A 24,652-nucleotide genomic window follows, 5' to 3' on the forward strand; every position below is an offset into this window, starting at 1 on the left:
TAGTAGGGTCTTTTCTCAACATACATGATTTGTAGAAAAAAAACAAGAAAATTTGTGAAATAAGTAACTTTTGCCATTTTTTCGGTAACGGAATTACGTGCTAATTTTGACATTTTTAAATGAAGGCCTACACTATATATATATATATATTTATATTTTCAGATTTTTTTTTAATGACCCTGAGTAATGTTAGTAACTTGTAACATCATAAAATAAATCAAATCTTTTCCCTATAATTCAGAAAGTAATACATACACAAAAATTTATTTTTTTACCAAATCTGAATGTTTTTAATCATAAATTGCAAAAATCACCGTTTTTACCAAAAAATTGTATTTTTTTTAATTTCGTTTTTTGAACTGAATTCCCCATTTAATTGAGGTCTGGAAAAAGTACGAAAAATGTTTAATATGTCAATATTTATTTTTGACATTTTTTGCTCTCCCATGGAGAATTGCCCTTATATATAATCCCCCCGGGTGACCAACTCAATTGAAACGCATGCCATCATTTTTGACAAGCAATTTTAATCAGCCACGCGAAATAATAATACTAAAGCACACATACCAACGATCCCAGCACGGTCCGTTTATTTCATGGGCCATTAGGGGCCTGAGTGCATTACGAAGTACTTGACTTGGATCAGTTGATGGGAATGGATGCAAGGAGCGGCACAAGGTAATCTCCTACTGAGAGACATGGTCAGTCAACGATCTCAGGCTGACAGGAGTGGTAGGGGGTTCTTTTGAACAACTGGACTGAGTTCAATTGGAAATGTCCATTTCAAAAAAATTTTGTTTGCACCAAAAAAAAACTCATCCCCAAAATAATTTTGAAAAAATAAAAAATAAAATAACAATAATACAAAATAAAAAAAGGAAAAACAACCCCCCCCCCCAAAAAAACTATTAAAAAAAAAAAATTAAAAACCCAAAACATAAAACAACTCTGAGGGGGGGGGGGGGGTGGAAGATGCTACAAACCATCAACTGTTGTGTTCAGTTATGTCTTGGATACACAGATGGGCACAAATTTTGGGCACGCTGTGTATTAGCCAGTGTGGGAAGGGGGGGGGGCAAAATTGAATTTTAGGACTTTTCAACACAGCAAGATTTTTTGTTACACAGGGGTTTGCATTTTTACAGGATTTTTTTACGAGTTTCATTTACACTAGGTCTTTTTTCTCATTAGACCAAAATCTCGTCCTACCTTTTTTTTTCAAATGAAGTTTTAAAAGTTCTACATAGCTACAACTTTGTTGGAAAAATATAAAAAGGCAAAATGGTGACAATATATGTGCAAAATGTACTGCAAATGTATGAAAAAATAATAATATAAAAAGGAGTAGGCCTTAAGCCAAGGCAGAATCTGGAAATGAATCTATTAATTGTTAAAAAATACGTACAAAAATGGTTAATTTAAAGTCATTTTGTAAGCTTCTTTAAATTATTTTACAAGGGTTCTAAACAAGCATACCAGTCCAACCACCCACCCAACACTTAGTATCACCACACACAATGTACCAATGCAGACCCAACAACAGTTCCCTGTAGCCCTTAGCCCCCCCCCCCCCCCCAATGGTTTGCAGCAGTCTACAAGCATATTTTAACATTTTATTGGAAAAGATAGTACTATTCCGAGGTTGGTTGTTGTGTGCGAATCCAATTTTTATCGGGGGGGGGGGGTTCATGAGAATTTTCAAATTATTTTCTTACAAAACAGGATGTGTTTCTCCGTTCCAAGTAAATTGTGAATGTTGGAGATGAATGTAGAAAATGGACCATCACTGTAATAGCACTCGCCTTTTTCAAAGAAGAATAATTTCACACATCCTCATGCATTAAAACAAATCTACACTCAATTAAAAAAAATTAATAAACTCGGTCACTGGCTAGCCCCACTAGTGTGGCCGTCGGTATGCTGCGCTGAACCTCTGAGCGCAGCATACCGACGGCCACACTAGTGGGGCTAGGTCACTGGCCTGCTTGTGCTACTGTACTGTTATTGTTAGTGCCTTGCCCTTAGTATTGTAGCAACTGTTACTTTGCTTAATTTAGTACTATATGACAACTCATTTGTGGACGGCGTCATGCGCAGTTGGATTTCACCTGCTCGATCCCCACGCAAGAAAAACGGAAATCCCCTAAAACTAAAAGTCTAGTATAAAAGTACATGATCATGTAGTAAAGTAGGACTGACTTGAGAGACCCTTTTTTTTACTTGACTTTAAAAACCAAGCTTCAACTCACTTGCTGTCGATCTGTCACTGTAGCGAGATCCTCTGGGGCACGCTTAAAGCTAAACGATCTTTCACAAAAGATGATTTCCACGCAAAAGTGCCTTCCACAAAGTACAAACGTCGCCTTCGCTCACGACTCGTTGTTTACCGTCCTCGATCCGGCCGTCCGTACCATGCATGACGTGTACTATATACTGTAGGCCAGGCTACGTTCTTTGAATCGTATCTCGCGCTCGCTGTTTTGACAGGTGAACAAAGAGACCGTAAAGTCGTCAGGGCGCCCTCTGTAATTTAGTGCACCTGCTGTTCTGCCCTTTTTATTTTTTCCTGCCAATAAAACTAAATAGCGCCCCCATAGGCACGTGCCTTACGCCTGCCAGTCAAAGTAAATAGCGCCACCTACCGATCAAAGCTGTGCTTTTAATTCAACCTTACCTGCTTAGTAAAATGGATTCTTCTGGAGCGAAATAAATTGTTGAAAATAACATTTTAACTGGGCTTTGAATGGATTTTAAGTAATTAAAGGTGACAATATTAAATCTGTACTTGGATAAAATACGTTTTCATGAAGTATATGTTGTTCATGAGTAGCTGATTCTGTCAGTATTTAGGGTAGTGACAGGCAAAGGGGACATTTTTGGTATGTGCCAAAGTGGCTGGCGCGCGCGCCATACATACGTACACATACGTACCGTACCCGTATGTCCGTGTGATCGCACTGTACTACTCGTACTCGTACGTACATGTACGTCAGGTACGGTGGCTAGGCGCGGATGCAACTGATGCCTACTTTCGTTTAGCTAGCTACGGAACTCTGACTGAAGTCTGCGATTTCTGATGATCCTGTTTCTTATTTACTCACATTCAGCTGAGCAGGTAAATATCAGTTTCTGATTATGTGGTTGAGGGTTTTATTGACTGAAGAATGAATGTGCTTTGCTTCCGTGATGTTTAATTTGGATGCCGATGCGTTTGATGGTTGCTCTATGGTTTGATACTGTGATAGGCGTGCACTGCCGCATTGGCAATGCAAGCACTGAAGCAGTGCAAATATGCAACTGCACTCTGCACTGCCTGCAGTCTCGATCTTTACTTTGGGGGGGGGGGGGGGGGGGGGGGGGGTGGATGGATAGGGGTGGTGAGGGTGGATAGGGGTGGTGAGGGGTGGGTAGAGAAGATTGATACATACATGCATGATCTGATGATTATGAAGTAACACAACCCGGAAAGATTCCCATATCTGGCCATCACTTATTTTTCCCTTAAATGACGTATCACTATCACTAGTAGTAGGCCTATCAGTATCAGCCATCAGAAAGTGATTAATAGGCCTATGTCAAAATTAGCAGTGACAAATTTTGAATTTTTACTGAGAAAACACTTACAAATTTTCAGACCAGTCCCATAGGGTTTGTGCACAGGGTGAAAAGTGATGGACAGATATGGGAATCTTTCCTCTACCGTACGTGCCTCGCGCGATGAAATTTAAAGTCGCGCTGTAGTTGGTCAAGAGAATTAAAGCGCCCTCAGTCAACGGCAAATGATGAGAGATGGCCGAGTGCGAGACTCCAATGATCCTGGTGAACGAAATTCTTGTAAATTTCATAGGAAAATCCGTACTGGGCCACCACTTTTTTCAATTAATTTTCAAGCGCCAAAAGTTGCATCCTTTATATAACCCCCTCCACTTTCCCTCCTCTGCTCTCACCCTCTCCTTTCCTTTATTCCTATTTATTAATCAGCCCTTGAAGGGACTCCGACTAAATTTATGTCCCACTTTCAAAAAAGACTTTGATATTTTCTATATAATCAGAAACAGTTTCGTATACGTGTTGCAAATTGGTTTGACGTTGTCAATATTTATGAAAAAATATAGTTGTGACCCCAGTGCTTTATGTCAAATTCCCGATGAGCATTTGTGCTTGAGTTTCCCAAGCTAAGTGAATGAACAAAACAATGCTTATTTATACAGCATCAACTGGCAAAATGGGTACAAGAAAGTCATATTTTCTGTCAAAACCTGTTGAAAATCTTGAAAACGGGGAAAAAAGGAAGACTGCCTGAGGTTGCAGATTTCATTTGGTACATGTTGTGTAGATGTTGATTAAGCGTTTTAATTAAAAGTAATTTTACCTCAAAATGTGCAATTTCTTACTGCACGTTGTGCTACATCGTGATGCGCATATCTGTGAACACTATAAGTTTTACTATGATGTGTAATAATTATCATGATCTCTGATGAAGATATGAAAAATTTGGCTTTTGTAATCATTATAATTGTGTTAAAAAATGTAACCATAATAACCCCTAAATCTGTTCTAAATGGAACTGATTGAATTATCGTGTACTTTTGTCAAAATATTATATCCAATGGATATACCGGTAATGTGTGTGCCTGTTTTGCATCTTGTGACTCATATTTGTTTCCAATTTAACAGTCTTAAAAAAAAAGTATTTTGAATGTAAGTTGTCCAGAGCCAGAATAAAATTAGAAATTATAATCTGTTTGTAACATTACCCCAGCATTCTTGTGATGACAGTCTGTGTGACCCCGTGTCAGGTCAAATACCACACACCATCTCTAGCATTCCTGTGGTTTAGCTTCATTCCCCTACCATCATGATGGTCATCGTTAGCTGTGCATTTTAGGCCCTTTCGGTGTACGTGGTGTACCTACAATTACAATGTAATAAATACTGTGCTACATGTGCCATTGCATGGGGAAGTATTGAAAACGAAGACCCCTAAAACAAAGACAGAAGACCACTCGAAAACAGTCGGTCTTCGAGTGGGTCTTCGAAAACGAGGGGCGAAACCCGGTGATGCAAAATCCGAATTTAACCTTTTATTGTTCACCCATTATATTCAATGAAAAAGAATCCTGCATGGTTATGTAGCAAAATTTGTCTGAATAAACCCTGGGATGGTCTGGCGAAAAATTTGACGCAGCTTGAGCTGTGTAAAAGTGGACAGCAAATTTTCGATGTAAAGATAACATCGTTATCAATACAAATTACAAAACTGTTACAGACTGATGTTTCAAAATTGACAAGGCATTGAACGTTACTCTTTTAGGGTGACGTTTCAGGGACTGATTACTCAATTTGTGGTCTCTTTGGGGTGCTCCCATGCAGAAAATCACTTGAGAATATTAACTTCACTTGTCCCCTTCTGACTTTTCAAAATGAGTGCCGTTTTTCACACACAAAAATCCCACCTGCCAGGATCTTGCACTGTAAGTGCAGACCCCTTGCGGTCAAATTCTGGAGAAAAAAAAAGTAAGGGAGGATTAGAGTTTGCCAGCACCCCAGAAGTAATCTGTATTTACCCTCCAAGGCTAACTTCTGGCAGCAACAAAGCTATTGACATGAGCAAAGGAGAGATTTTTTTTTGGAGGTCCCTCTAATTTCTATAATGCCAGAAGATTTGTCTGGCTGTTGCAGAAGTGAAAGCAATAGTTCATAAATTTAAAGTAAAGGAAACTGGATTGACTGCTGTTTATCAAGGTGTTTTGGATGGACTTTTCTGTTAACATTTTAAATTATTTGGTGGCCGTCATCTTTTTGAAAAGCAGGTTTGTATTCAAAAGGCAGCAACAGTGTAGTTGGTAAGCGTTACAGTACAACTATGCCAGCATTGCAAACTCAATGGACCCAATACATCAGGTTTTGACCAACCTACAGTTTTGAATGTTCAACCACGGATCCTCTACTCAAGGATAAACGACTCGTCTGAGTTTGTGTACAAAATGTACGGAACGGATTGTCTACATGCGTGATACAACAACGCATAGAACATACTGTAGAACAACACAATAATGTCATGATCGCCGACAGCTGGCGTTCTGACAGAAATCTGACCACTGAAAGACTGCAGTTGAGCAACGAGTCTCGCACACTCGCACGCATGACGCGCAAGTGCCATATCACGCCTCTAACCAGAAATTTGGGGAAGTCGTTTTATCCTTGTGTAGAGGATCCGTGGTTCAAGCTAATGTCTGATGAAAGTTTTGATACCAAATATATTTACTTTGAGCTGTATAATAACAGCTGATGTCATACGATCATTTTGACACATATTTTGGGAAAATTTAGACCTACATGGTCATTTGCTGCTCTTGCAAAGTATCAGATTTTTGGTGCAAGGTGCTGTAATTGTAAAATGCCATTTTTAATTTACTGTAATAAGTGTTCACTCGTGAATAAAGTTGAATAATCATGTACAGATTTAAGAGCTTTGTCTTTAAGTCCAATTGCCTACAATTTTGCAGGTGTAGTAAGCACAGATGGCCACGTGCATACTTCGCAGCAGAGATCTTAGGGGTGGGCAGAATCCACTCCCCCCCCCCCCTTTTGAGAAAAAGGATAAAACTGACATTTTTTTTTTGTACATGCAGCTCGTTCAGTGTTAACATATTGTTCGAGTCAGGTTCTGTCACGCTGTTGTGACAGAAATTAATAAAGAGAGGCGATGCGTTAAAAACAACCATTCTTAGTACTGCTTTCAACAGACGGCTAGTCTTCTGTTTACCCATTTCTCTCTAGGACCTAAGGAACAAGGTTTGCACTCAATGCCTTGTAATTTTTTTAATGTCCAACGTCTACTTCAACGCTCACTCAACAAATGCCCATTTGCCCAAAGTGCAAGTGCGGACAGATTTTTCCTCCCTTCTGTAAAAATGTGCCTCTGTGTTTATCTAAGAGGGTTCATTGACCTGATCTGCAATTTGCCGGACGAGTTTTGGATTGAATTCAGGCAAATTAATTTGAGGTTGTTGTTAAATGTCAAGTGCAATTGGATGCCAAGAAGAACTAGGATTCCAGCTGGGAATCCCTGTGTGCTAAGCATGCTGTCTCTTGTAATACTAGTCATGAAAACAATATTTGGAACTGACCTACAGTGTGTGTATTTTCAAAGTCACTATTAAAGTGTAGAATTTCTCAAACTTTCTTTAAAGTAGAACTAATCTCCTTAACTGCTTTAATATCTTTACATTTTCATCAACCTGAATTGGCCCAAATTAATGTGTTTGAAATCAACCCACCTCGAGCTTGACATACATGTATATGACCGATAGACAGTGTCACTTGTGACGTCCTATCGACAGGCAACCGCCAGGCAGTGTTGTAGTACTCGTGCTCGGTACTCGTACTTGAGTACTACTCGAGTACTTTTTTTTAAGTACTCGTACTCGTACTCGTACTCGTACTCGTACTCGAATGTCAAAGTACTCGTACTCGAAATGACAGTACTCGTACTCGGGCAGCAAAGTACTCGTACTCGACTTACCACGGCCTTATTTTATCGATACTTTCAGTTTGAAATGGTTGATTGGTTTGTGGAGAAATCAAAATTTCCTGATTTTCCTCTGTGCACGTCCGGACAAACACATTTAACAGCTAGCCGTGAGTAGGTCTGTTTATCGGTCTGACTGGGCCTGGGCCAGGGCCAATTACGCAGAATGAACAATTTACCGTATGGCCGTATTCGGAAATAAAAGTACTCGTACTCGGAAGTACAAGTACTCCTACTCGGAGAACTGTACTTGTACTCGGAGGTACTCGTACTCGTACTCGTACTCAGCAACCTAAGTACTCAGCAGTACTTGCAAAAAAGTACTCGACTACAACACTGCCGCCAGGCAACCCAAACGTTTAAGTAACTTTTCCATGTTATTTTGCCCTCATTAAACAATTCGTGTCACCAATTTTAAACCTCTGATATTTCAAGAGATACCGTACATGAAGTGCAGAAGTGAACAGTTCGCTGAATGTGATTGCAACATCCATTTTTGTAAACAAATGTGACATGGTCTATGTATTAAAGGAGAATACACGAGAAAGTGTGGATTTGTAATTTAAGAATTCACGAGGCGCGAAGCGCCAAGTGAATTCGTAAAATGAGAATCCGCACTTGCGAGTGTATTTTTCTACTTAAACCATTGCGTCAACAGAAGTATTGGAAAGAATGCTGCAACCTGACGCCACTTTTTTCTTCATATATCATCTCAATGAAGGCCATTCGTCGGTTGCAAAATTGATGATAAGACTGGGACTGATAATGTTTCCAAAATTGTTAGGAAATACTTGAAATGACTCTCAAACGACTTTGTACACAAGCGCGGAAGTGGCGTCAGGTTGCAACATTATTTCCTGGCGTGTTTAGCATGTGTATCGCCACACCCGTACCAACCAAGTCATTTTGTGTGTATAGGCAGGCTCCTTACGTCAAAATGGATAGTTCAGACGACGATTTCTTTCTGACTAAAAGTAGATTTTGCAGTGATGGCGGAAAATCTGACAGTGAAGATGCATTGGTAGGACCTAATTTTCGGAAAGCAAATGTTCACGCAGACGGTCGTATTCATGCTCATTGTGGAGAACAGTGTGGATTCGTAATTCCGAATCCACACTTTACTAAAGATTCGTCGTTCCGAATCCACACTTTGTGACCAGTGTAAGAGATTCGTAGATCCGAATCTACACTTTTAACAATAGTGTGACGCAATGGTTTAAGTTGTTTTTAATTGCGAGGTTATTGAATATCCAATCCATCCATGGCATAACCAAATTTTTCATTTTTACAGCGGTTGTAGTCCAACCTCTACGTAGATCGAAGAAGTTTGTTTTTTAGGCCTTTGCCAACCCTCAACAGATGCCATGCAAGTGTGAAATAACTCAGGCCAAAGGTCGTAGGGCTTGACCCAGGATCAAAACCAGTGACCTGCCTAGAAGCGCGAGGTCACGAGGTCAGAATTGGGAAGATTTATTTTTCCCGAAAATGTATTCTTGATAGCTGCAGCTTGTTCACGGTGATAGAAAACAGGGAAACCCATAAGGTTTCTGGTAAATGTAGGATGTAGGCAACTGCAAAGTGATGTGATTATGATGGTGGTCTCTAGTCTCGGTTCCAGCAGGAAGTTGTCATCACGGCAGACACTGGTCGTTAATAAAAGGAAACTACCAAAACAGAAGCCAAGTAAGGCAGCCAATGACTCCCCCAGGATCTTCCCAACTATCTTATAGGAAGCAACATATTTATGATGAATCAGCAATAATGTGCTGGTAACAATAGCAACTTCTTGTGATCTTATGTTTCTAAGGGGCTGGTCAAGTTTAAGGATAATTGTACGACTTGGAAATATTCAATTAAACTTCTAAACTACACTTGTCTACTTGTTTCCCAGTTCACACCCAATGCTTTAGTGTAGTGTGTCTCATGGCATTAACTTCATTTATAAATCCTTATGATGCGGTGTCCTGTTTATTGCACCATTTTATGTTAACCAGTGACTTTTATGGAAGGATTTAGCACTCCAGCAGGTAAGACTAAGCTTTTACATGTTCACTGTCATAGTAATATGAAACAGTCTGCTTTAAAGGTTTTTTTTTTAGTACATATAGTAAAAGGTTGTGTTGGCCGTTTCCTAAACAGGCTTCCAGAGCTACGGCTACGTGTATTACAAGCTTGTTCCCACTTAATTGAAATGGACGAAGACCTAGACGATTACCTTGCTTTCCAAGTGTCCTCAACTTTTAAAAGAAGCTTCACATTTAAGCCTTTCTTCTCTCGACTTTTTTCTTTCAGAACTGCCTGGAAACTACAATCGGCAAGTTGGATCAACATTACATCCACTGGTGAGTTTAGTGAACTTTAATTATCGAAAGTTGTACATTCATCAAATGAATCTAGAGGCAAGTTTCAACTACTTTTTACAAGAAAAAGTAGAAATCCGTGCACATTTTCATGAATTTGAATTGCATTGCTTCGGCCGATTTGATCTTAATGGACTAGTATAAGTGGCACATTATCCGAGTGTTACTGCCTGTCAACTTGCAGTGGTACTTTGATGGGAACCGCGTTCATGAATTGCTGATTGGCTTTGTAGCTTGCTGAGATATGGAAGACCTGTTCTCTACGCAGGGCAAGTTTTATCTGAAAGCCTCATGTGCTGAATAAGGGTAACCACCCCATCCATATCAAAATCCAACTGCTTGCATATTTTGTTGGAATCTGTTGGAGTGAGTACTACAACAGAACTGATTATGCTTTGCATGGGGTTAGGCTTACCACCGTTATGCAGAGTCCAACAGTTAGGGTGTTGAGTTTACCATAATCATCATTTGGTGTTGGATTTTGCAGGAGTGAGGAAGGTTCCTTGTAAATTAGGTGGGGGTGGGGTTGGGGGGGATAATGAACCTAGGAAAAATAGTTGAAAGATTTAGTAGTACAAATACAATAGAGCAAGCACATGCTTCATTTTTTTTGTGGCTGGCTGCATAAGGCACCAATCTTCTGCTTTGTTCAGAAAATGCAGTCTGTAAAGCAATTATGGTTATAAGAATGTAGATTAAAGAATGTACCCATTGGGGCACAATTAACATGGATGTGAAATGAGTGATGGATTCAGAGGATTAATGCCCTCCTGACTAATATTGTAATCCAGGAGTACTTTCCTTGATGGAATGCCGTATTTCATAATTCATACTATGAATAAATTATGGCACGGTCGTTAGCCTGAATATTACAGATTAGCAAACTTCTGCGAAACGCATTAGTAGGTGTCTGAAATGCGTCACAGCACTGGAGGGCAGACGCGGTGAAGGTTTCAGGCTAATGAATGCGTTGCTGATGGGTAGCTGTGGACACACTGCATAACGACACCCTCGAGTTGAAAAAAAAATGGAGAATATACTGGAAGACATTGTATCCCCATTGTTGGATGTTGCTGAGTGCCCATGTTGCTTGTAGGCCTTTTCACACTAAAGCATCCATCCCATGGGAGTAGTGGAGCCCGTCTAACCAGGATATTTTTCCCATTTTTGACGGGCTCTCGACCAATCAGAAGGCCGGATTTGGCCCCACGTGACCCCTCATTAGCATAAAATGAGGAACGGGAATCTACCATTGATCATTGGGGTGTCAAGGGTGTGAAGGGCTTGCGTAATTGCAAATAATTAAAGGCGTGTACCATTATTCTGGTATTGAATAATATACGTATAATAAATATACATGTATTTTACGTAAATTGAAACAATAATGATTGTCTAATTGAAGAATTAATCTTTTAGTAAATTATTATCGAGTTCGGCGAACATCATCTCGAATGGAACAACCATTAAGATTTGTTATGAGTGACTCATCCCGGTAGTCCATTGTGCAATCCACATGGAAAAGTTCGTGTACGTGCACCACTGATCTCTATATAAAGACTGGATAGCGGATATGCATACAACATTCACACAGTAGACTTTTCATATTGACCAATTCGCCCCGGTCTCACGAAGATGGCCGCGTATATTACGAACGTTCTACGCGTAAATACGCGCGCGTTGTATCAACAGTTGACGCGCATTTTGGTCACGTACACATATTATGATGTTCTAAAAGGGACACATTTCCGTAGTGATTATTATTTCAAAAACGCCGAAAAAGTGATTTGCGGCATTATAAAAGTAACCACTACGTTAGAAAAATTGTAGTAAACCTTGGTCAGTTGGTCAGTGGTGGTGGCCAAAATATAAGTCAAGTGAGCCGCGACGTTACAAAAGAAATCAGCGTACTTGCATGGTATAGTCTGATGATTGTTTTAACCATGGAGGAATTGTGTTAATAATAGATCAGAGAGCTAATGAAGCCATGCGTTCTATACGGAGACCGATGGTCGATCACCCCTCGATGACCGCACCGATCATGGAGCAAATAAATAACTCCGTGCTTCTGCACCGATATTTGCCAAGTCATATCGTGTATGTTATCCAGGTGCAATAACAATTGAACAATATTCTTCCACTTTCATTTACTCATTTCGTTACTCATTGACTCATTTGGTTACTCATATGAGTAACGAAATGAGTAACGAAATGAGTCAATGAGTAACGAAATGAGTCAATGAGTAACGAAATGAGTCAATGAGTAACAAAATGAGTAAATGAGTAACCAAATGAGTAAATGAGTAACCAAATGAGTAAATGAGTAACCAAATGAGTAAATGAGTAACCAAATGAGTAAATGAGTAACCAAATGAGTAGATATATATTAAATGATTTCATCCGTTCCTTACCATTCCGAGATTAACCTTCAAAGCTTCAACATGAATACTATTTCTGCAGTCAAACCCTATGCTTGTCACCAGTGTGACAAACGCTTTGGACGGAGATATAACCTCTTGAGACATACCGAAAATGCACGTGCTGAAGATGAATCCCATTATCCGACATAGACGAATTTGAGGTGGATAATTCTGAACCTGCATTTAAAAGCAGTAGATTTGAAGATCCGGAAATGGAAATCTATGAAACTGAATCTACATATGATGAAGACGAAGATCTTGAGGAAAATGATTCCGAATCCGTCATGGAGGTGGAAGATGACGAATCATCTGATGAAGATGAATCTAGTTCTGATTTGGAAGACAATGCAGCCTACTTACACTGGTTTAAAGAGGCCATAGAAGCCACCAATGAGATGTGGAGTGAAAAACATGAAAAGTATATCAACGATGGCATGAGTGGAGATCAGGTCACGGAAACGGCCAACAGGAAGACCTTGTGGGCAGTCAAGCGAATCTTTTTTAACAAATACAAAGATTTTTTGTCAAGTTTAACACAAAAAGACCTAGTAATTTATATCCTTGATTTTGTAAACAAGTCCGGCACGGTGGCACAACTAGGGTTCGGCGTATTCCTGTACAGACAACGGGGAGTCAGGTTGGCGTAGCGGTACTTTCCCCGCCTTCCACCGTTGTGACCCGGGTTCGAATCCCGCCTGGGCCCATACGTGGATTGGGTTTTCAGTCCCTGTCTGTTCCGTGGGTTTTCCCCAGAATATTCTTCTGGGCTTTTCCTCCCACCTCTAAAACTGTAACTTCTTCTCAATGTCTTCTCTCTACAGGTTTCTTCAGGCTTGCGAGCTACAGTGCCTAGGGCGCTTTTGAGGAATCCTTGGTTTCATTACCAGTTATGATTAAAAGGAATATACAACATTTGCAAACATCGAAAAATAAAACTACCAAGTTTTTACGAAATACCTTACTAGGATGTTGGTAAATGACAGTCTCAAGCATCTTGTAAAATTATGGCACCTGGTGTGAAGTCATTTTCAAGAAAATTGTATTTTTGTAAACATTTCCAACGGTGATCGGCCGACCAGCGTTGGAAAAACCTAACTATTTTTCAACTACTGCTCCAAATTTACCATTTTTCAGTCCAAATTGTGTTTGCTATTGGTTACATGTTCATGAACGGGTGCAGGCCAGCTAGACTGGTTCCCTTGCCTTACAATTTTCCATCATCTATAAATTGATCTATTTTATCTTTTGTGGAGTCAGGGAACCAGACTACTTGAACATTTTTGTTTTTCTTGGTGTTTCCAACCTTTTCGATCACAAAACTTCAAAAATGTCAGTGTAACAATATTTGATCTATTATACTAAGCTCTCAAATAGTTCATTTCTGAAAATTACAGCAAAATCCAATGATGTACATTCCCTTTAATGATAATAATAATAATGGAGTATTAAGGCTTGAAATCATGTTTAGTCGGTCAACTTCATTGACTTCTTTCACGTACAGATATTTGAAGCTCCCGCACATGCCGTGCGCTGCCAATTAAGTCCTATTGTCCGAGGGACAACTACTGTTCACTACTGTTGCGTAACTCCTGACAAGCGATATTTAGAACGCTCAATAATCCATCCCCCACTGTACATGCAGGTAGGTTAAGTCGGTGAAAAATAATCGATATAATGAACACTCTTGAAAGAATTACGTCTATGTGGATTAGGGAAACAGGGGTATCTGATAGGATGGTGTAAAATATACAATGTGTAGAATGCAGTCAGTCCCTCAATACAGATGTACGTGTACATACTGTACACACCGTACCGAGTGAGCCGACGCTGAAAGTTTGTGGTTTTCTACGACCACCGCACACATATACATGTACATAGATGGTTCTGGTAATTGTTATTGCACCTGGATAACATACACGATATGACTTGGCAAATATCGGTGCAGAAGCACGGAGTTATTTATTTGCTCCATGATCGGTGCGGTCATCGAGGGGTGATCGACCATCGGTCTCCGTATAGAACGCATTACGGTGGCCCTGGAACGACATTTTAATATTGACGTTTTTAATGTGAACCTTGTAACCTCTTAATATTGACGTTGTACCTTCGCAATATGCACGTTGCACGCGGCTTAATATCGCATTTTGGAAGTTGTTCCTTCTTAATGTGAATGTTCCAACTTGTTAATATTCACGTTCGATCTTGTCAATGTACACCATTGATCATGCTTGATGTCAACGTTGCACCTTGCTTCTTCGCAATATGAATCATGTACCTTCGCATTGTGAACGTTTGACCTTGCATCTTGTTAATATCATTGTTGAACCGTCCTCCTTCGCAATGTGAATCATGCATTCTAAAAAGTACAAAGTCCTTGCCAAGCCCTATAGTTAGATAACCAGTTATGATGGAGTTTCAATCTGACGGCAACATTTTTTGGAAAGAAATGTAATCTACACCGTATTGATTACCTTTCTTTCCAGAAAATGTTCCAATTCTAGTCTAACCCCATCCTGTTATTCAACCACATCATATTAGGTTACACATCCTCATCTGTAGTTAGTCAGGTTTCGAGGAAGAGGCCAACATCGAAAGCGAAACGACAAACCATTTCCGGAAATATTTCCGAGTGAATATCTAAGATCAATGCAGGCTTATAATTGACACCGTTCACATACATCTATATATTCCCTTTAGTGTCGTCACGTTACAAGTCGTTTGGTCTAGCTTATTCACCAGCGAGTGTTGCTGGCCGAGTATATATATCTGTGATAATTCACTTGATCACGCACTGACGACAAAGACGAGTCTGCAACGGACAGCTCCAGTTGAGAATATAGTCTTCGGTAGGTGTAGTCTTGGCCTCTAGATTTGGAGTTTATTACGGAACCCAGCCAGTCACTGACAAGCCCAGTGAAGAAGCCCGGTTAATTTGCATTTTCTCAGCCACGCAATGAACTGTTTTTATGACTTTTTCAGTATACAAGAGAAAAAACTCTCAGCTTTTATCTCATATCCAAAACTTAAAACTTCATAGATCACGTTTTTGAAAAAAAAAAGGGACAAATGTTTCAGGGTTGCATTTGTTTGGGTCACCTGTATATAGTAAGCAATCATAGACACCGATATTTTGCCATCGGGAGACGAATATATCTTTAATATCAAAAATGTACGTTTTGGTTTACATCTTGACCGGTTTTCTTTTTCTATGTATAGCCATCCATGCAACATTTTCTGGAAAGAAATGTAATCTACACCGTATAGATTACCTTTCTTTCCAGAAAATGTTCCAATTCTAGTCTAACCCCATCCTGTTATTCAACCACATCATATTAGGTTACACATCCTTATCTGTAGTTAGTCAGGTTTCGAGGAAGAGGCCAACATCGAAAGGCAATTTGCCAAAAAAGGTCAATATTAAAATGTCGTTCCAGGGCCACCGTAACGCATGGCTTCATTAGCTCTCTGATCTATTATTAAGACAATTCCTCCATGGTTAAAACAATCATCGGACTATACCATGCAAGTACGCTGTTCACCACTGAGTGTTTGTTTACTACAAATACGTAAATTAATTTTTTCAAACTTTTTAAAACTCGACCAGAAGAAACTCTTGCATGTCTGTACACGTACACGAACTTTTCCATGTGGATTGCACTATGGACTACCGGGATGAGTCACTCATAACAAATCTTAAGGGTTGTTCCATTCTAGACGATGTTCGCCGAACTCGATAATAATTTACTAAAAGATTAATTCTTCAATTAGACAATCATTATTGTTTCGTACATTTCAATTTACGTAAAATACATATTTATTATACGTATATTATTCAATACCAGAATAATGGTACACGCCTTTAATTATTTGCAATTACGCAAGCCCCTCATACTTGTGACACCCCCATGATCAATGGTAGATTCCCGTTCCTCATTTTATGCTAATGAGGGTCACGTGGGGCCAAATCCGGACTTCTGATTGGTCGAGAGCCCATCAAAAATGGGGAAAATATCCTGGTTAGACGGGCTTCACTACTCATGGGTGATCTCACCCTGGGCTGGCTCTCACTTTTTTCCCCTCGATGTCTTTGTTTTTGTGGGGATTTTTTTTGGCAGTCGGGCAGTAATGATCCACAGTGAGCTTATGTTATCATGGAAATTGTGAAAAGTGAAAGATGACAATGAGCACCTTTAAAACTTAAAACTTAGACTGACATTACATACATAGGATTGCCAGTAACGTGTCCTTTCATTCATTTGAGAGACATGTCGACGGCGCTTGTCGTCCACAGAATGACATGGGTTCAAAAGTGAACCAACTGCATTTCACCACAATTTCAAGACAATGGTGCTCCATGATGCGTGACCCTGGAAATGTAACCCAATGTATCATTGAAAAGCACAAAGCTTCGGCTTTAAGATGATACCATGCTTTTTGCTGGTAAACATATAGTCGGGCCATAATAACCCTTTAAAGTAGGATTACCTCTTTTTTTTAGACACCCTGTATATCAGCCAAAAAATATGTTACGCACCGATGCAGAATTTATTTCATGGGACCTTTAATCACTCACAAGGGTGAAATTCACTCCCGAGAAAAATCCCTGATTGTTTTCTCAGGGTTTATCTACTGCCAGCGAGAATTGAATGTCATAACAGTAAATTGTAGGGAGTGTTGTTGAAAGGTCATGCCCCCTCCAGGGTTCAAGTAAAAAAAAAGTTATGACACTGGGAGAGCTGACTTAGCCCTGCACGGAGCACCTGCGTACTGGTACATTTTCCGCGGATGATTTATAGGTTAGTGTTACCAAACAAACTTTTTGCGTGAGAGGAACTGAGCTTCTGAAACTTGTTCTGATGAATCTTTCGGAAAGGATTTTATCAAATTTATTTTTAAAATTTTCAGCATCAGCGTGTACCGGTATTTTCCACAAATTCCGAATGATTTCCAAATTTGAAACCAAAGTTGAAATCAAAAACCAGAAACTACATGGAAGGATAGTAATGTAAAATGGCTGTGCTATTGCAAGTCAAGTGGAACAAATCAAACTGCTGAAGATTTAAATGTATTGCTAGAACAACATGTGTTTTAACCCTAACCACCGCAACCCTTCAAAATCTGCATGTTTTGTTGGAATCTGTTGGAGTGAGTAAACTGACTATATGCTTTACATTGGGACAGGCATACCACCGGAATCAGAGTCCAACAGTGTTGGTGTTGAGTTACCATACATGTAAAGTGTTGGATTTTGCAATATCTTGAGTAAGGAAGGTTCAGGTAGTAAATTACTGAAGGGATTTAATAGGGTACTTTCATATGAATGAACTGATAGGGGGCCAGTTTATGCTAATACCACATCAGTTTTTTTTCTCATTTTGATATAGTCGTCCAGTTACCACAAAAAAACAGTGATTTTTTTTTTCTTCAAATACGGTACATGTACATGTGTACCTACCGGTATATTGTACTGTATTCTTTGGTCGCTTTAAAAAAGAAAGATTTCCCACAGGGCACGTTTCCTCTCTGTATCTCTTTCCGTGCACGTACACACATTCCCTACTTATCTGAAAGGTCTCGTGAAGGATCTTAATGACGTGATTCAACATGCCATTATCATCAAGATGAATTCACATCAGGTTCTAACAATATGCCATCCTAATGCCTCTGATGCTACCAAAAATGGAGGACGATGAACTTGTTTTCATGGTCGGCATGAATGCGCTAAAAATTGAAATGGAAAGGGGGTTGTCAATCACACCACCGAATGGTCCAAAAGATGTCCGACTGTGCGAGGATCATCTATTGTACATGGTACTTGCTTTGGGAATCTGTAGGCTAGCTGAACTTTAAGCACGATGGCTCCAACTGAAGACAGAGTGGTGGGTGATCATTGAATTTCAGGGACAGTGCTAACTGAGAGAGATTCTACTTGGATCAAAATGTCAGACCCTCTGTTTTGATTTGCTTGAACATGAATGAAAAGGGAAATATCTGACTTTCTCAATGGACGGTCATGCTGAGAGAAGCATCGTGAATGATTCAATTTTCAAATGAAGTGTTTAGATCAAGGATGCAGAAGTGAAGTGCACATTTACCGTAGTTTACCATTCCTTTGCAGTTATTATATCTTGTTGAATTGACATACCGGTACAACACAATTAAACTAGGCATGCAGCAAAACTTATTTTCTTTACTGTCCCAGATAAAGCATTTTATAAACCTTGTGTGTGTGTGGGTGGGTAGGCATTACATTCACTGTGTGGACTTCCGAACAAAAGAGACCCACATAAACCAGGTAGAGGCGACGTTGTGTGGACTTGCCCACATCCACACAGTGTTTCCCCATTTCTGGAAAACAAGTTTAGAGGCATTTTGGGGTTAGGTTTTTTTTGTGGCAAAGTGAAGAGAAACACTAAAGGGAATCATAGAAAAAAAATTGGGTTGAAAGATTTTTCACAGTTTGAGAAAAATGAGTTTTTTCACTGGTTTTTCTTAACTACTCGAAAGCAAGGGAATGTCCACACTAGGTATGTAACGTAAACATGTCTGTTTGTGTGTGTTTATGGTACATTTATAAATACCTGAGACAGTTAACCCATTCCTATTGGTCGAGAGCTCGTCATGTGGGTGGTTTTAAAACACTGGTAAAACACCGGTCAGCGATGTTTAAAACTAGTCGCGAGCGCCTGCTTTTGCCTTTTCATGAAATTGGCCCATTTTGTCAGTGGCTTGTGATCCTATCAGGCTCCAGGGTCCAGACGACTTAGCCAAGGTTGGAGGAGAGATGCCATATTTGGAGGGTGATTCGGGCCTCACATGTACTTCTGGTGTGTTTTCAGCTGCTGCGCTGATGGTACATAAACCTGACGTTTCTGGCCTGCCTGGGAGTTTTAATTGCATGTCATAATTACATCAGCTGCCAGGTGATAGAAATGGGATCATGGAGGTCTTGTTGGCCATCTCGTGAAACCTTCCAATTTGTTTTAAATGCAGTTCTCATTGTAGTGTTGCTAGACACAATCTGGGTTGAGGACATTTTTTTTACTGGTTTTATTTAAAATTCTGAATAATGACCTACACTTTGGGGGAAAGTTGCTGTCGATTTAAAAACAAGTAGAATTGCAAATCCACAATTCTTATTTTGTGGTTGATCGTTATTCAAATTAGGTGATTCATATTGCTTAATAACATTGGTTGAGTTACGTTTGGAATTTCAAGACAACATTGTGCATTGGTTTTGTTAAAATGAAAACATGATCTTTTGCATTACTTTCATGGTTTCTGTTCACATGCTGTCATTTGGACCTGTGTCGAACAGCCTCCCCCCCCCCAAATGGTAATTAATTGTAACGCAAATATTTGTGAAGAAAGGTATTCAACAACTGCTCATGTATATATTTTGTACACCGAAGCCTGTTAGTGCCAAAAACCGACCCTTTTAAAAAAGTTTATAATCGATGGCCTTGGTTTGAAACCAGAATGCAGCCCTGCTTTTAGAGGCACAAGAGACAGAACTTTTTCTCCAGGCTTAAATTGCCGAATCGATACTTCATGAATGGGGATTAAATCACAAAGTTGGGGGATTAGCCAGACAAAATCTGACGGGATTAACCGTGTTTTGGTTTCTATGTGGGTCAATAAAGTTATTGAAAAAAGGAATGCTTTTAGGGCCATAATATGCCTGGTGGCTACTCAATCTCCTGGGGGGAAGGGGGGGGGGGGGTTCAGTATTGAAAGATTGAAGGGAGTTTGTGAAAGGAGAATTTATTGCTTTGAATTTCTTCAATCAGGCGGCAGGCAGTTCATATTTTGTTCAAGGTGTCATGAGGTGTTCCCAGACGTAACAAAACATTTAGACAAGTTATTTTAACGATTGATTGGCAGAACTGCTTTTGTTAAAATTGTTCTCATGGATGTAAACGTACCGTACAGGGATGTGGGGGTGTGTGAGAGTGTGTGTGTGGGAGGAGGTTTAGAGCCTCCCACGTGTATTAAGCTAAAGGAAAAAAAGCGTGATTTTTATTCAGTAAATCACACATTTCTTTCAGTGGTTCTTCAAAAGAACAGACAAAAGGAAATAGACATGATGAAAAAAAAAAGTGATCCATTGTTTTGTGGCATGTATGAAATTTAAACATGTTAATAAAAAAAAGTACACTTCTAGTTCTAACTCTGGAAAAAAAAATTCCAGTACCACTTGTCATAGTAAATCTCAGATTTCCATTCCTGTACCCTTCACCCAGAAAGCTACATTTGCAATGTTGTACATTTTATGAGTTCATCATGAACCCTGATCACATGACCTGATCCACATCACACATCATAGCTCAAATTACTCTTGACGGTCTCTCCTGGTGCCATTCAACATACGGTACATTGGCATGTACATGTACATGTACAGTATGTACATTGTATGTGTGACTATGCAACAATAAACCTACGCTCCACATCATGCTCTGACATCAGTCTCACAGGGCTATAAATAACAGGGTTTTTTTTTCTTAAAATAACTCAACCACACCCAGGCAGATATGTGTCTATGTTGAACTCAGATGACCTGACAAAGGGCTAGTTTCATGCAAGTTTTTTAAGCTACATACTGTTTAGTAAGAAATTTGCTAAACACAGAATATTGTTCAGAAGAATGGAATTTTTGCATGGGGGTGATGTAAATCAAACTAGGTTTTGCTCTTCACCGACATATAAACACTGTATACTCAGTGATTTTTCCAAAGTCACTCGGGACGTAACACACTGAGTAAACAGTGTTTATATGTCGGTGAAGGGCAAAACCTAGTTTGATTTACAGAATATATTGCTTACAGGTTACCAGCCAAAATGCCATGTGAGTTCTATTGCCTGTGACTGGTCCTCAGCTAAGTTTTGCTATTGCATACAGGTGCTGATCATGATATATTTGTGAGGCATTCTGGCAAAATGAGACATAACTGGGCAGAGGTCGAAATCAGGGTTTGCGGATGTTAGGAAAGAGAATAAATGTTTGTTGCACTTCAGTTGGACATTCCGTTGACAAGCTGTGGTTGTTTGAAGTTTGCATTTATCGACATACATTTGTATCAAGAAAGTAAAATACTGAGGAAAAGCTTTTAAAGTTTCGAGTTTGTAGTCATGAAACCGAAAGATGCCATTTTGTTTTCTTTCCAAAAACACTTTTATTCCATGATTTTTATGTTATTTCTTTCAAACATGTGTAGTAGACATACTGGTAAGATAAATCTGGAGGGAAAAAAATCGCCACCGTTAATTTTTTGCATTTTTCTCAACTGACGCCAGGTCTGTGCCTCACAATTTGCTTTGGCAGTGCTTATTTTGATGATAATTTGGAAGGTTACTTTTGTGGTAAATGCGAATGATCCTGTGAAGTTTGCCTTGAAGTTACATGTACATGTACCGGTATAGCCGCCAGTTCAGTTCTTTCAGATGCATAATGTATCTTTATATTTTTGAGGAATTCTTCCTAAGTACTGTCCAGCAATTCCTGTCCTTGCAAAGCAGCCATGCAGCTGTGATACCCCCTACCTGCAGTAAGAATCTCAGTAACGCTGCCGCAACTGTTGCATTCTGAAAGTCAATGAACTGAAACCGTCAGTCACAGGTCAATATTGAATTGGGTCTCATATGCCAACAGTAATTAGTGTGAATTGATTGCAGCATGCAATTGATTGGATTTAATCGGCTTCGGCAAATGTTGCATGAATTAGTACCAGGACTCGAGTGAGTGCTATTCCTATAGCTTCCCTGTCATTGCATATCTCTGTCAGACTGCACTAGTATGTGTTGATTTAACTTTTTTAATAGTAAACCGTTTTGCTAGGAGACCCAGATGCGTTAATTAAGGCGGAGTAATGGAGTTAAAGGGTAAGGTTTTGTATTGCTTTGTCATAACAAATGAAACTTATACAAGAAAACCCTCTGAGATATACAGAATGCATATGGTCTGCATGCACATCCCACATCTTTGTAAGGTGAAACTATGTAAACAGCAGATGAACAATATTTGCAAGCATCAAAAAAAAAAAAAAAAAAAAAAATTATTATGAAATAACTCACTTGACTGTACATGTAAGTGAATTATAATTTCAAGCATTCTGTGCAATCATGGCACCTGGTGTGCTGTCATTTTCAGGAAAGGTGGAGTTTTTGCATCAATTTCCAACGATGGTCGGCCGACAATCGTTAGAGAAAACTTTTCAGAAATACTGCCTCCTATTGACTAAATTTAGTTAGTCCACATTTTGTTTGCAATCGGTCAGATACACCCATACAGGCATGAGATTTTTGTCTGAAATCAGACTTTTTGAATCTGAGAGAAAGACATCAGTGTAGAAAGAAATGCAATCTGTCAGACCTTTCATCCAATTTTAAGACTTTTGTTTTTAATTGACAATACCAACCCTAGATACATGTACACCTGAGGCAGCACAATTTTCCCCAAACATTTCATGTTTGGTGTACATGATACCCGGTACATAGGTTTTTGTCATGTTATGTTTCATCGTTTCAAATGTTTATTTTTTTATCTCTAAACATATTCCACTTTCCAAGTAAATGTACATGTAGATGTGTACTCTACACATACCAAACGACCATTGAATGCAGCTGTTTCATCACCATTCAGTACAGCACTGAAAACAATTTTCAGCCTCGAACCTCACATTCATTTTTTCGGTCACCCAAAGCCCCAAAATGAAACAGTTACGTAGATTAGATCTTACTCTAAAGAACACTGCCTTAACTGTAATCCAATATATTGCTGCAACATCTGTTCGGCAACAAAAGTTGGGGAAAAAAGCGGCAAAATCTGGGCAAGGACTTTTTTCAGAGCCTATTAAAAAAAAGTCCCCTCAGGCTGTGTAAATGAAGCTAGTCAAAAAAAGTGCGACATAAAGTTTGTTCATTTGATCTTCATATTAGTTTGTTTCCATTTGGGATTGGGCGGTGAAAATGGACCCTGGAAGTTAAACGACCTATCCAACGCCCCCTCGGGTGGGTTTCCTTTGAATGTGTGGTCCTTGAAAAACCGGTTGCTGTGGCAACCATCCGCAATCTCCTACTGGTCATCCCGGACAGTGCTGCACTTTTTTTGGACTTAAAAGTTCATCAACTTTTGAAAGTGTTCGCAGCTTGTCAAGTCTTGACCAGGTGGTGTCTCCGGGTCTATTTTGTTACAGCAAATTAAAATTGGGCTCCAGCCAAGTTGAGGGAATCGGGGTGTTTTCTGTGTTCGCTGTGTTCGACCAATATTGGCATGGGGCCAATTCCTTGGAGCTGCTAAGCATGAAAAGCAACTTCATGTGCTAGCTGGGAACCAGTCACATGCAATAGCATATGGCATTTTGGCTGGTAAACTTGTTTTTGCTCAGCAAAATTTCTGTGCTTAAAGATATAGTCCATCATTTGTAATTTGTGCATTTTGTTCGTTTGAAGCAACAAAAGTGTTCAAAATCTAATGAAGGATACTGAACAACTAACCTGATGAAGTTTCAGCTCAGCTTCAGCTGTATATTCCGAGAAAAACGGCATTCTAGGATCTCAATTTTAAATCAAAAGTTGCTGAATCATGTTTTGAATTGTTTTGAATTGCAGCTATACGTGATGTCGCGCACTGATCCGACGAATTATAGCAACCGCGCGCGCCTGTGCGTCGTGCCAATGCTTGTGCGCGCTGCGCCGAATAACAAAACGAACTACTAATTTAAATTTTCCTACGGTGCGTCTTAAGACGCACCGTTGAAAAGGCCTTCTTTCGTTGATTACTTCAAAATGATAGCTTGCCAGAAAGATTAATTTCACAGGGAGTTTAGTCCCCTTACTATCTTTCAACCAAGTATGTTTTTCAACAATAATACGCCAGCTACTTTTTCGGATGGCTGCAAATGATGGACTATAGCTTTAAGAAATTTCTCTGCTGATAGTAGCCCAATGAAAGTGGTTCATTATGCTATAGTGGAGTCTCCCAACGTGGCGCACTTCAACGGTTCTCTCGACTTTCCTCATGCAGTGTAGCCAAAGTTCTTTGTTGAAAAGCTGCATATTCCTTCAGTTAAATACTGGCACTTTTTACGTAATAAATGCTTGCTGTTGAACCTTTGTAAACAATTTCAGTGTCGTGAAGTTTAGTGTGAATTTTCAGAAACGTCTGGAAATTGGGCACAAAATCGGCAGAGTGTTCTGTAACGTGGCGCACTTGAACAAATCTTGGAAAATCCCAAGTTAACTTTTAAGAATTTCTTTAAAAGTTGACAAATTCTGATATAATATAAAACATTATTATCTCCACTGTCTCATATCCAACTACATGTTGGTCAGAAAATTATGTT

At 39.5% G+C, this 24,652-nt stretch overlaps 2 protein-coding genes across 2 annotated transcripts in view; one reads left to right on the plus strand and one right to left on the minus strand.

The window, feature by feature from the left end:
• LOC119726704 (cadherin-like and PC-esterase domain-containing protein 1) overlaps positions 1–2,481 on the minus strand; it is a 49,412-nt gene extending 46,931 nt beyond the window's left edge. Inside the window, exon 1 of the mRNA XM_038198504.1 lies at positions 2,250–2,481. The gene's annotated coding sequence lies outside the window, so the exon portion shown is untranslated. The remainder of the gene's footprint in view (positions 1–2,249) is intronic.
• A 478-nt stretch (positions 2,482–2,959) lies between these two features.
• The window catches only part of LOC119726705 (dystroglycan-like), a 92,096-nt gene continuing 70,403 nt past the window's right edge, over positions 2,960–24,652 (plus strand). The window contains exons 1-2 of the mRNA XM_038198506.1: positions 2,960–3,115; positions 9,827–9,876. The gene's annotated coding sequence lies outside the window, so the exon portion shown is untranslated. The remainder of the gene's footprint in view (positions 3,116–9,826; positions 9,877–24,652) is intronic.

The sequence above is a fragment of the Patiria miniata genome, unplaced genomic scaffold, assembly GCF_015706575.1.
Source record: "Patiria miniata isolate m_02_andy unplaced genomic scaffold, ASM1570657v1 HiC_scaffold_2, whole genome shotgun sequence".
Taxonomy (NCBI): domain Eukaryota; kingdom Metazoa; phylum Echinodermata; class Asteroidea; order Valvatida; family Asterinidae; genus Patiria; species Patiria miniata.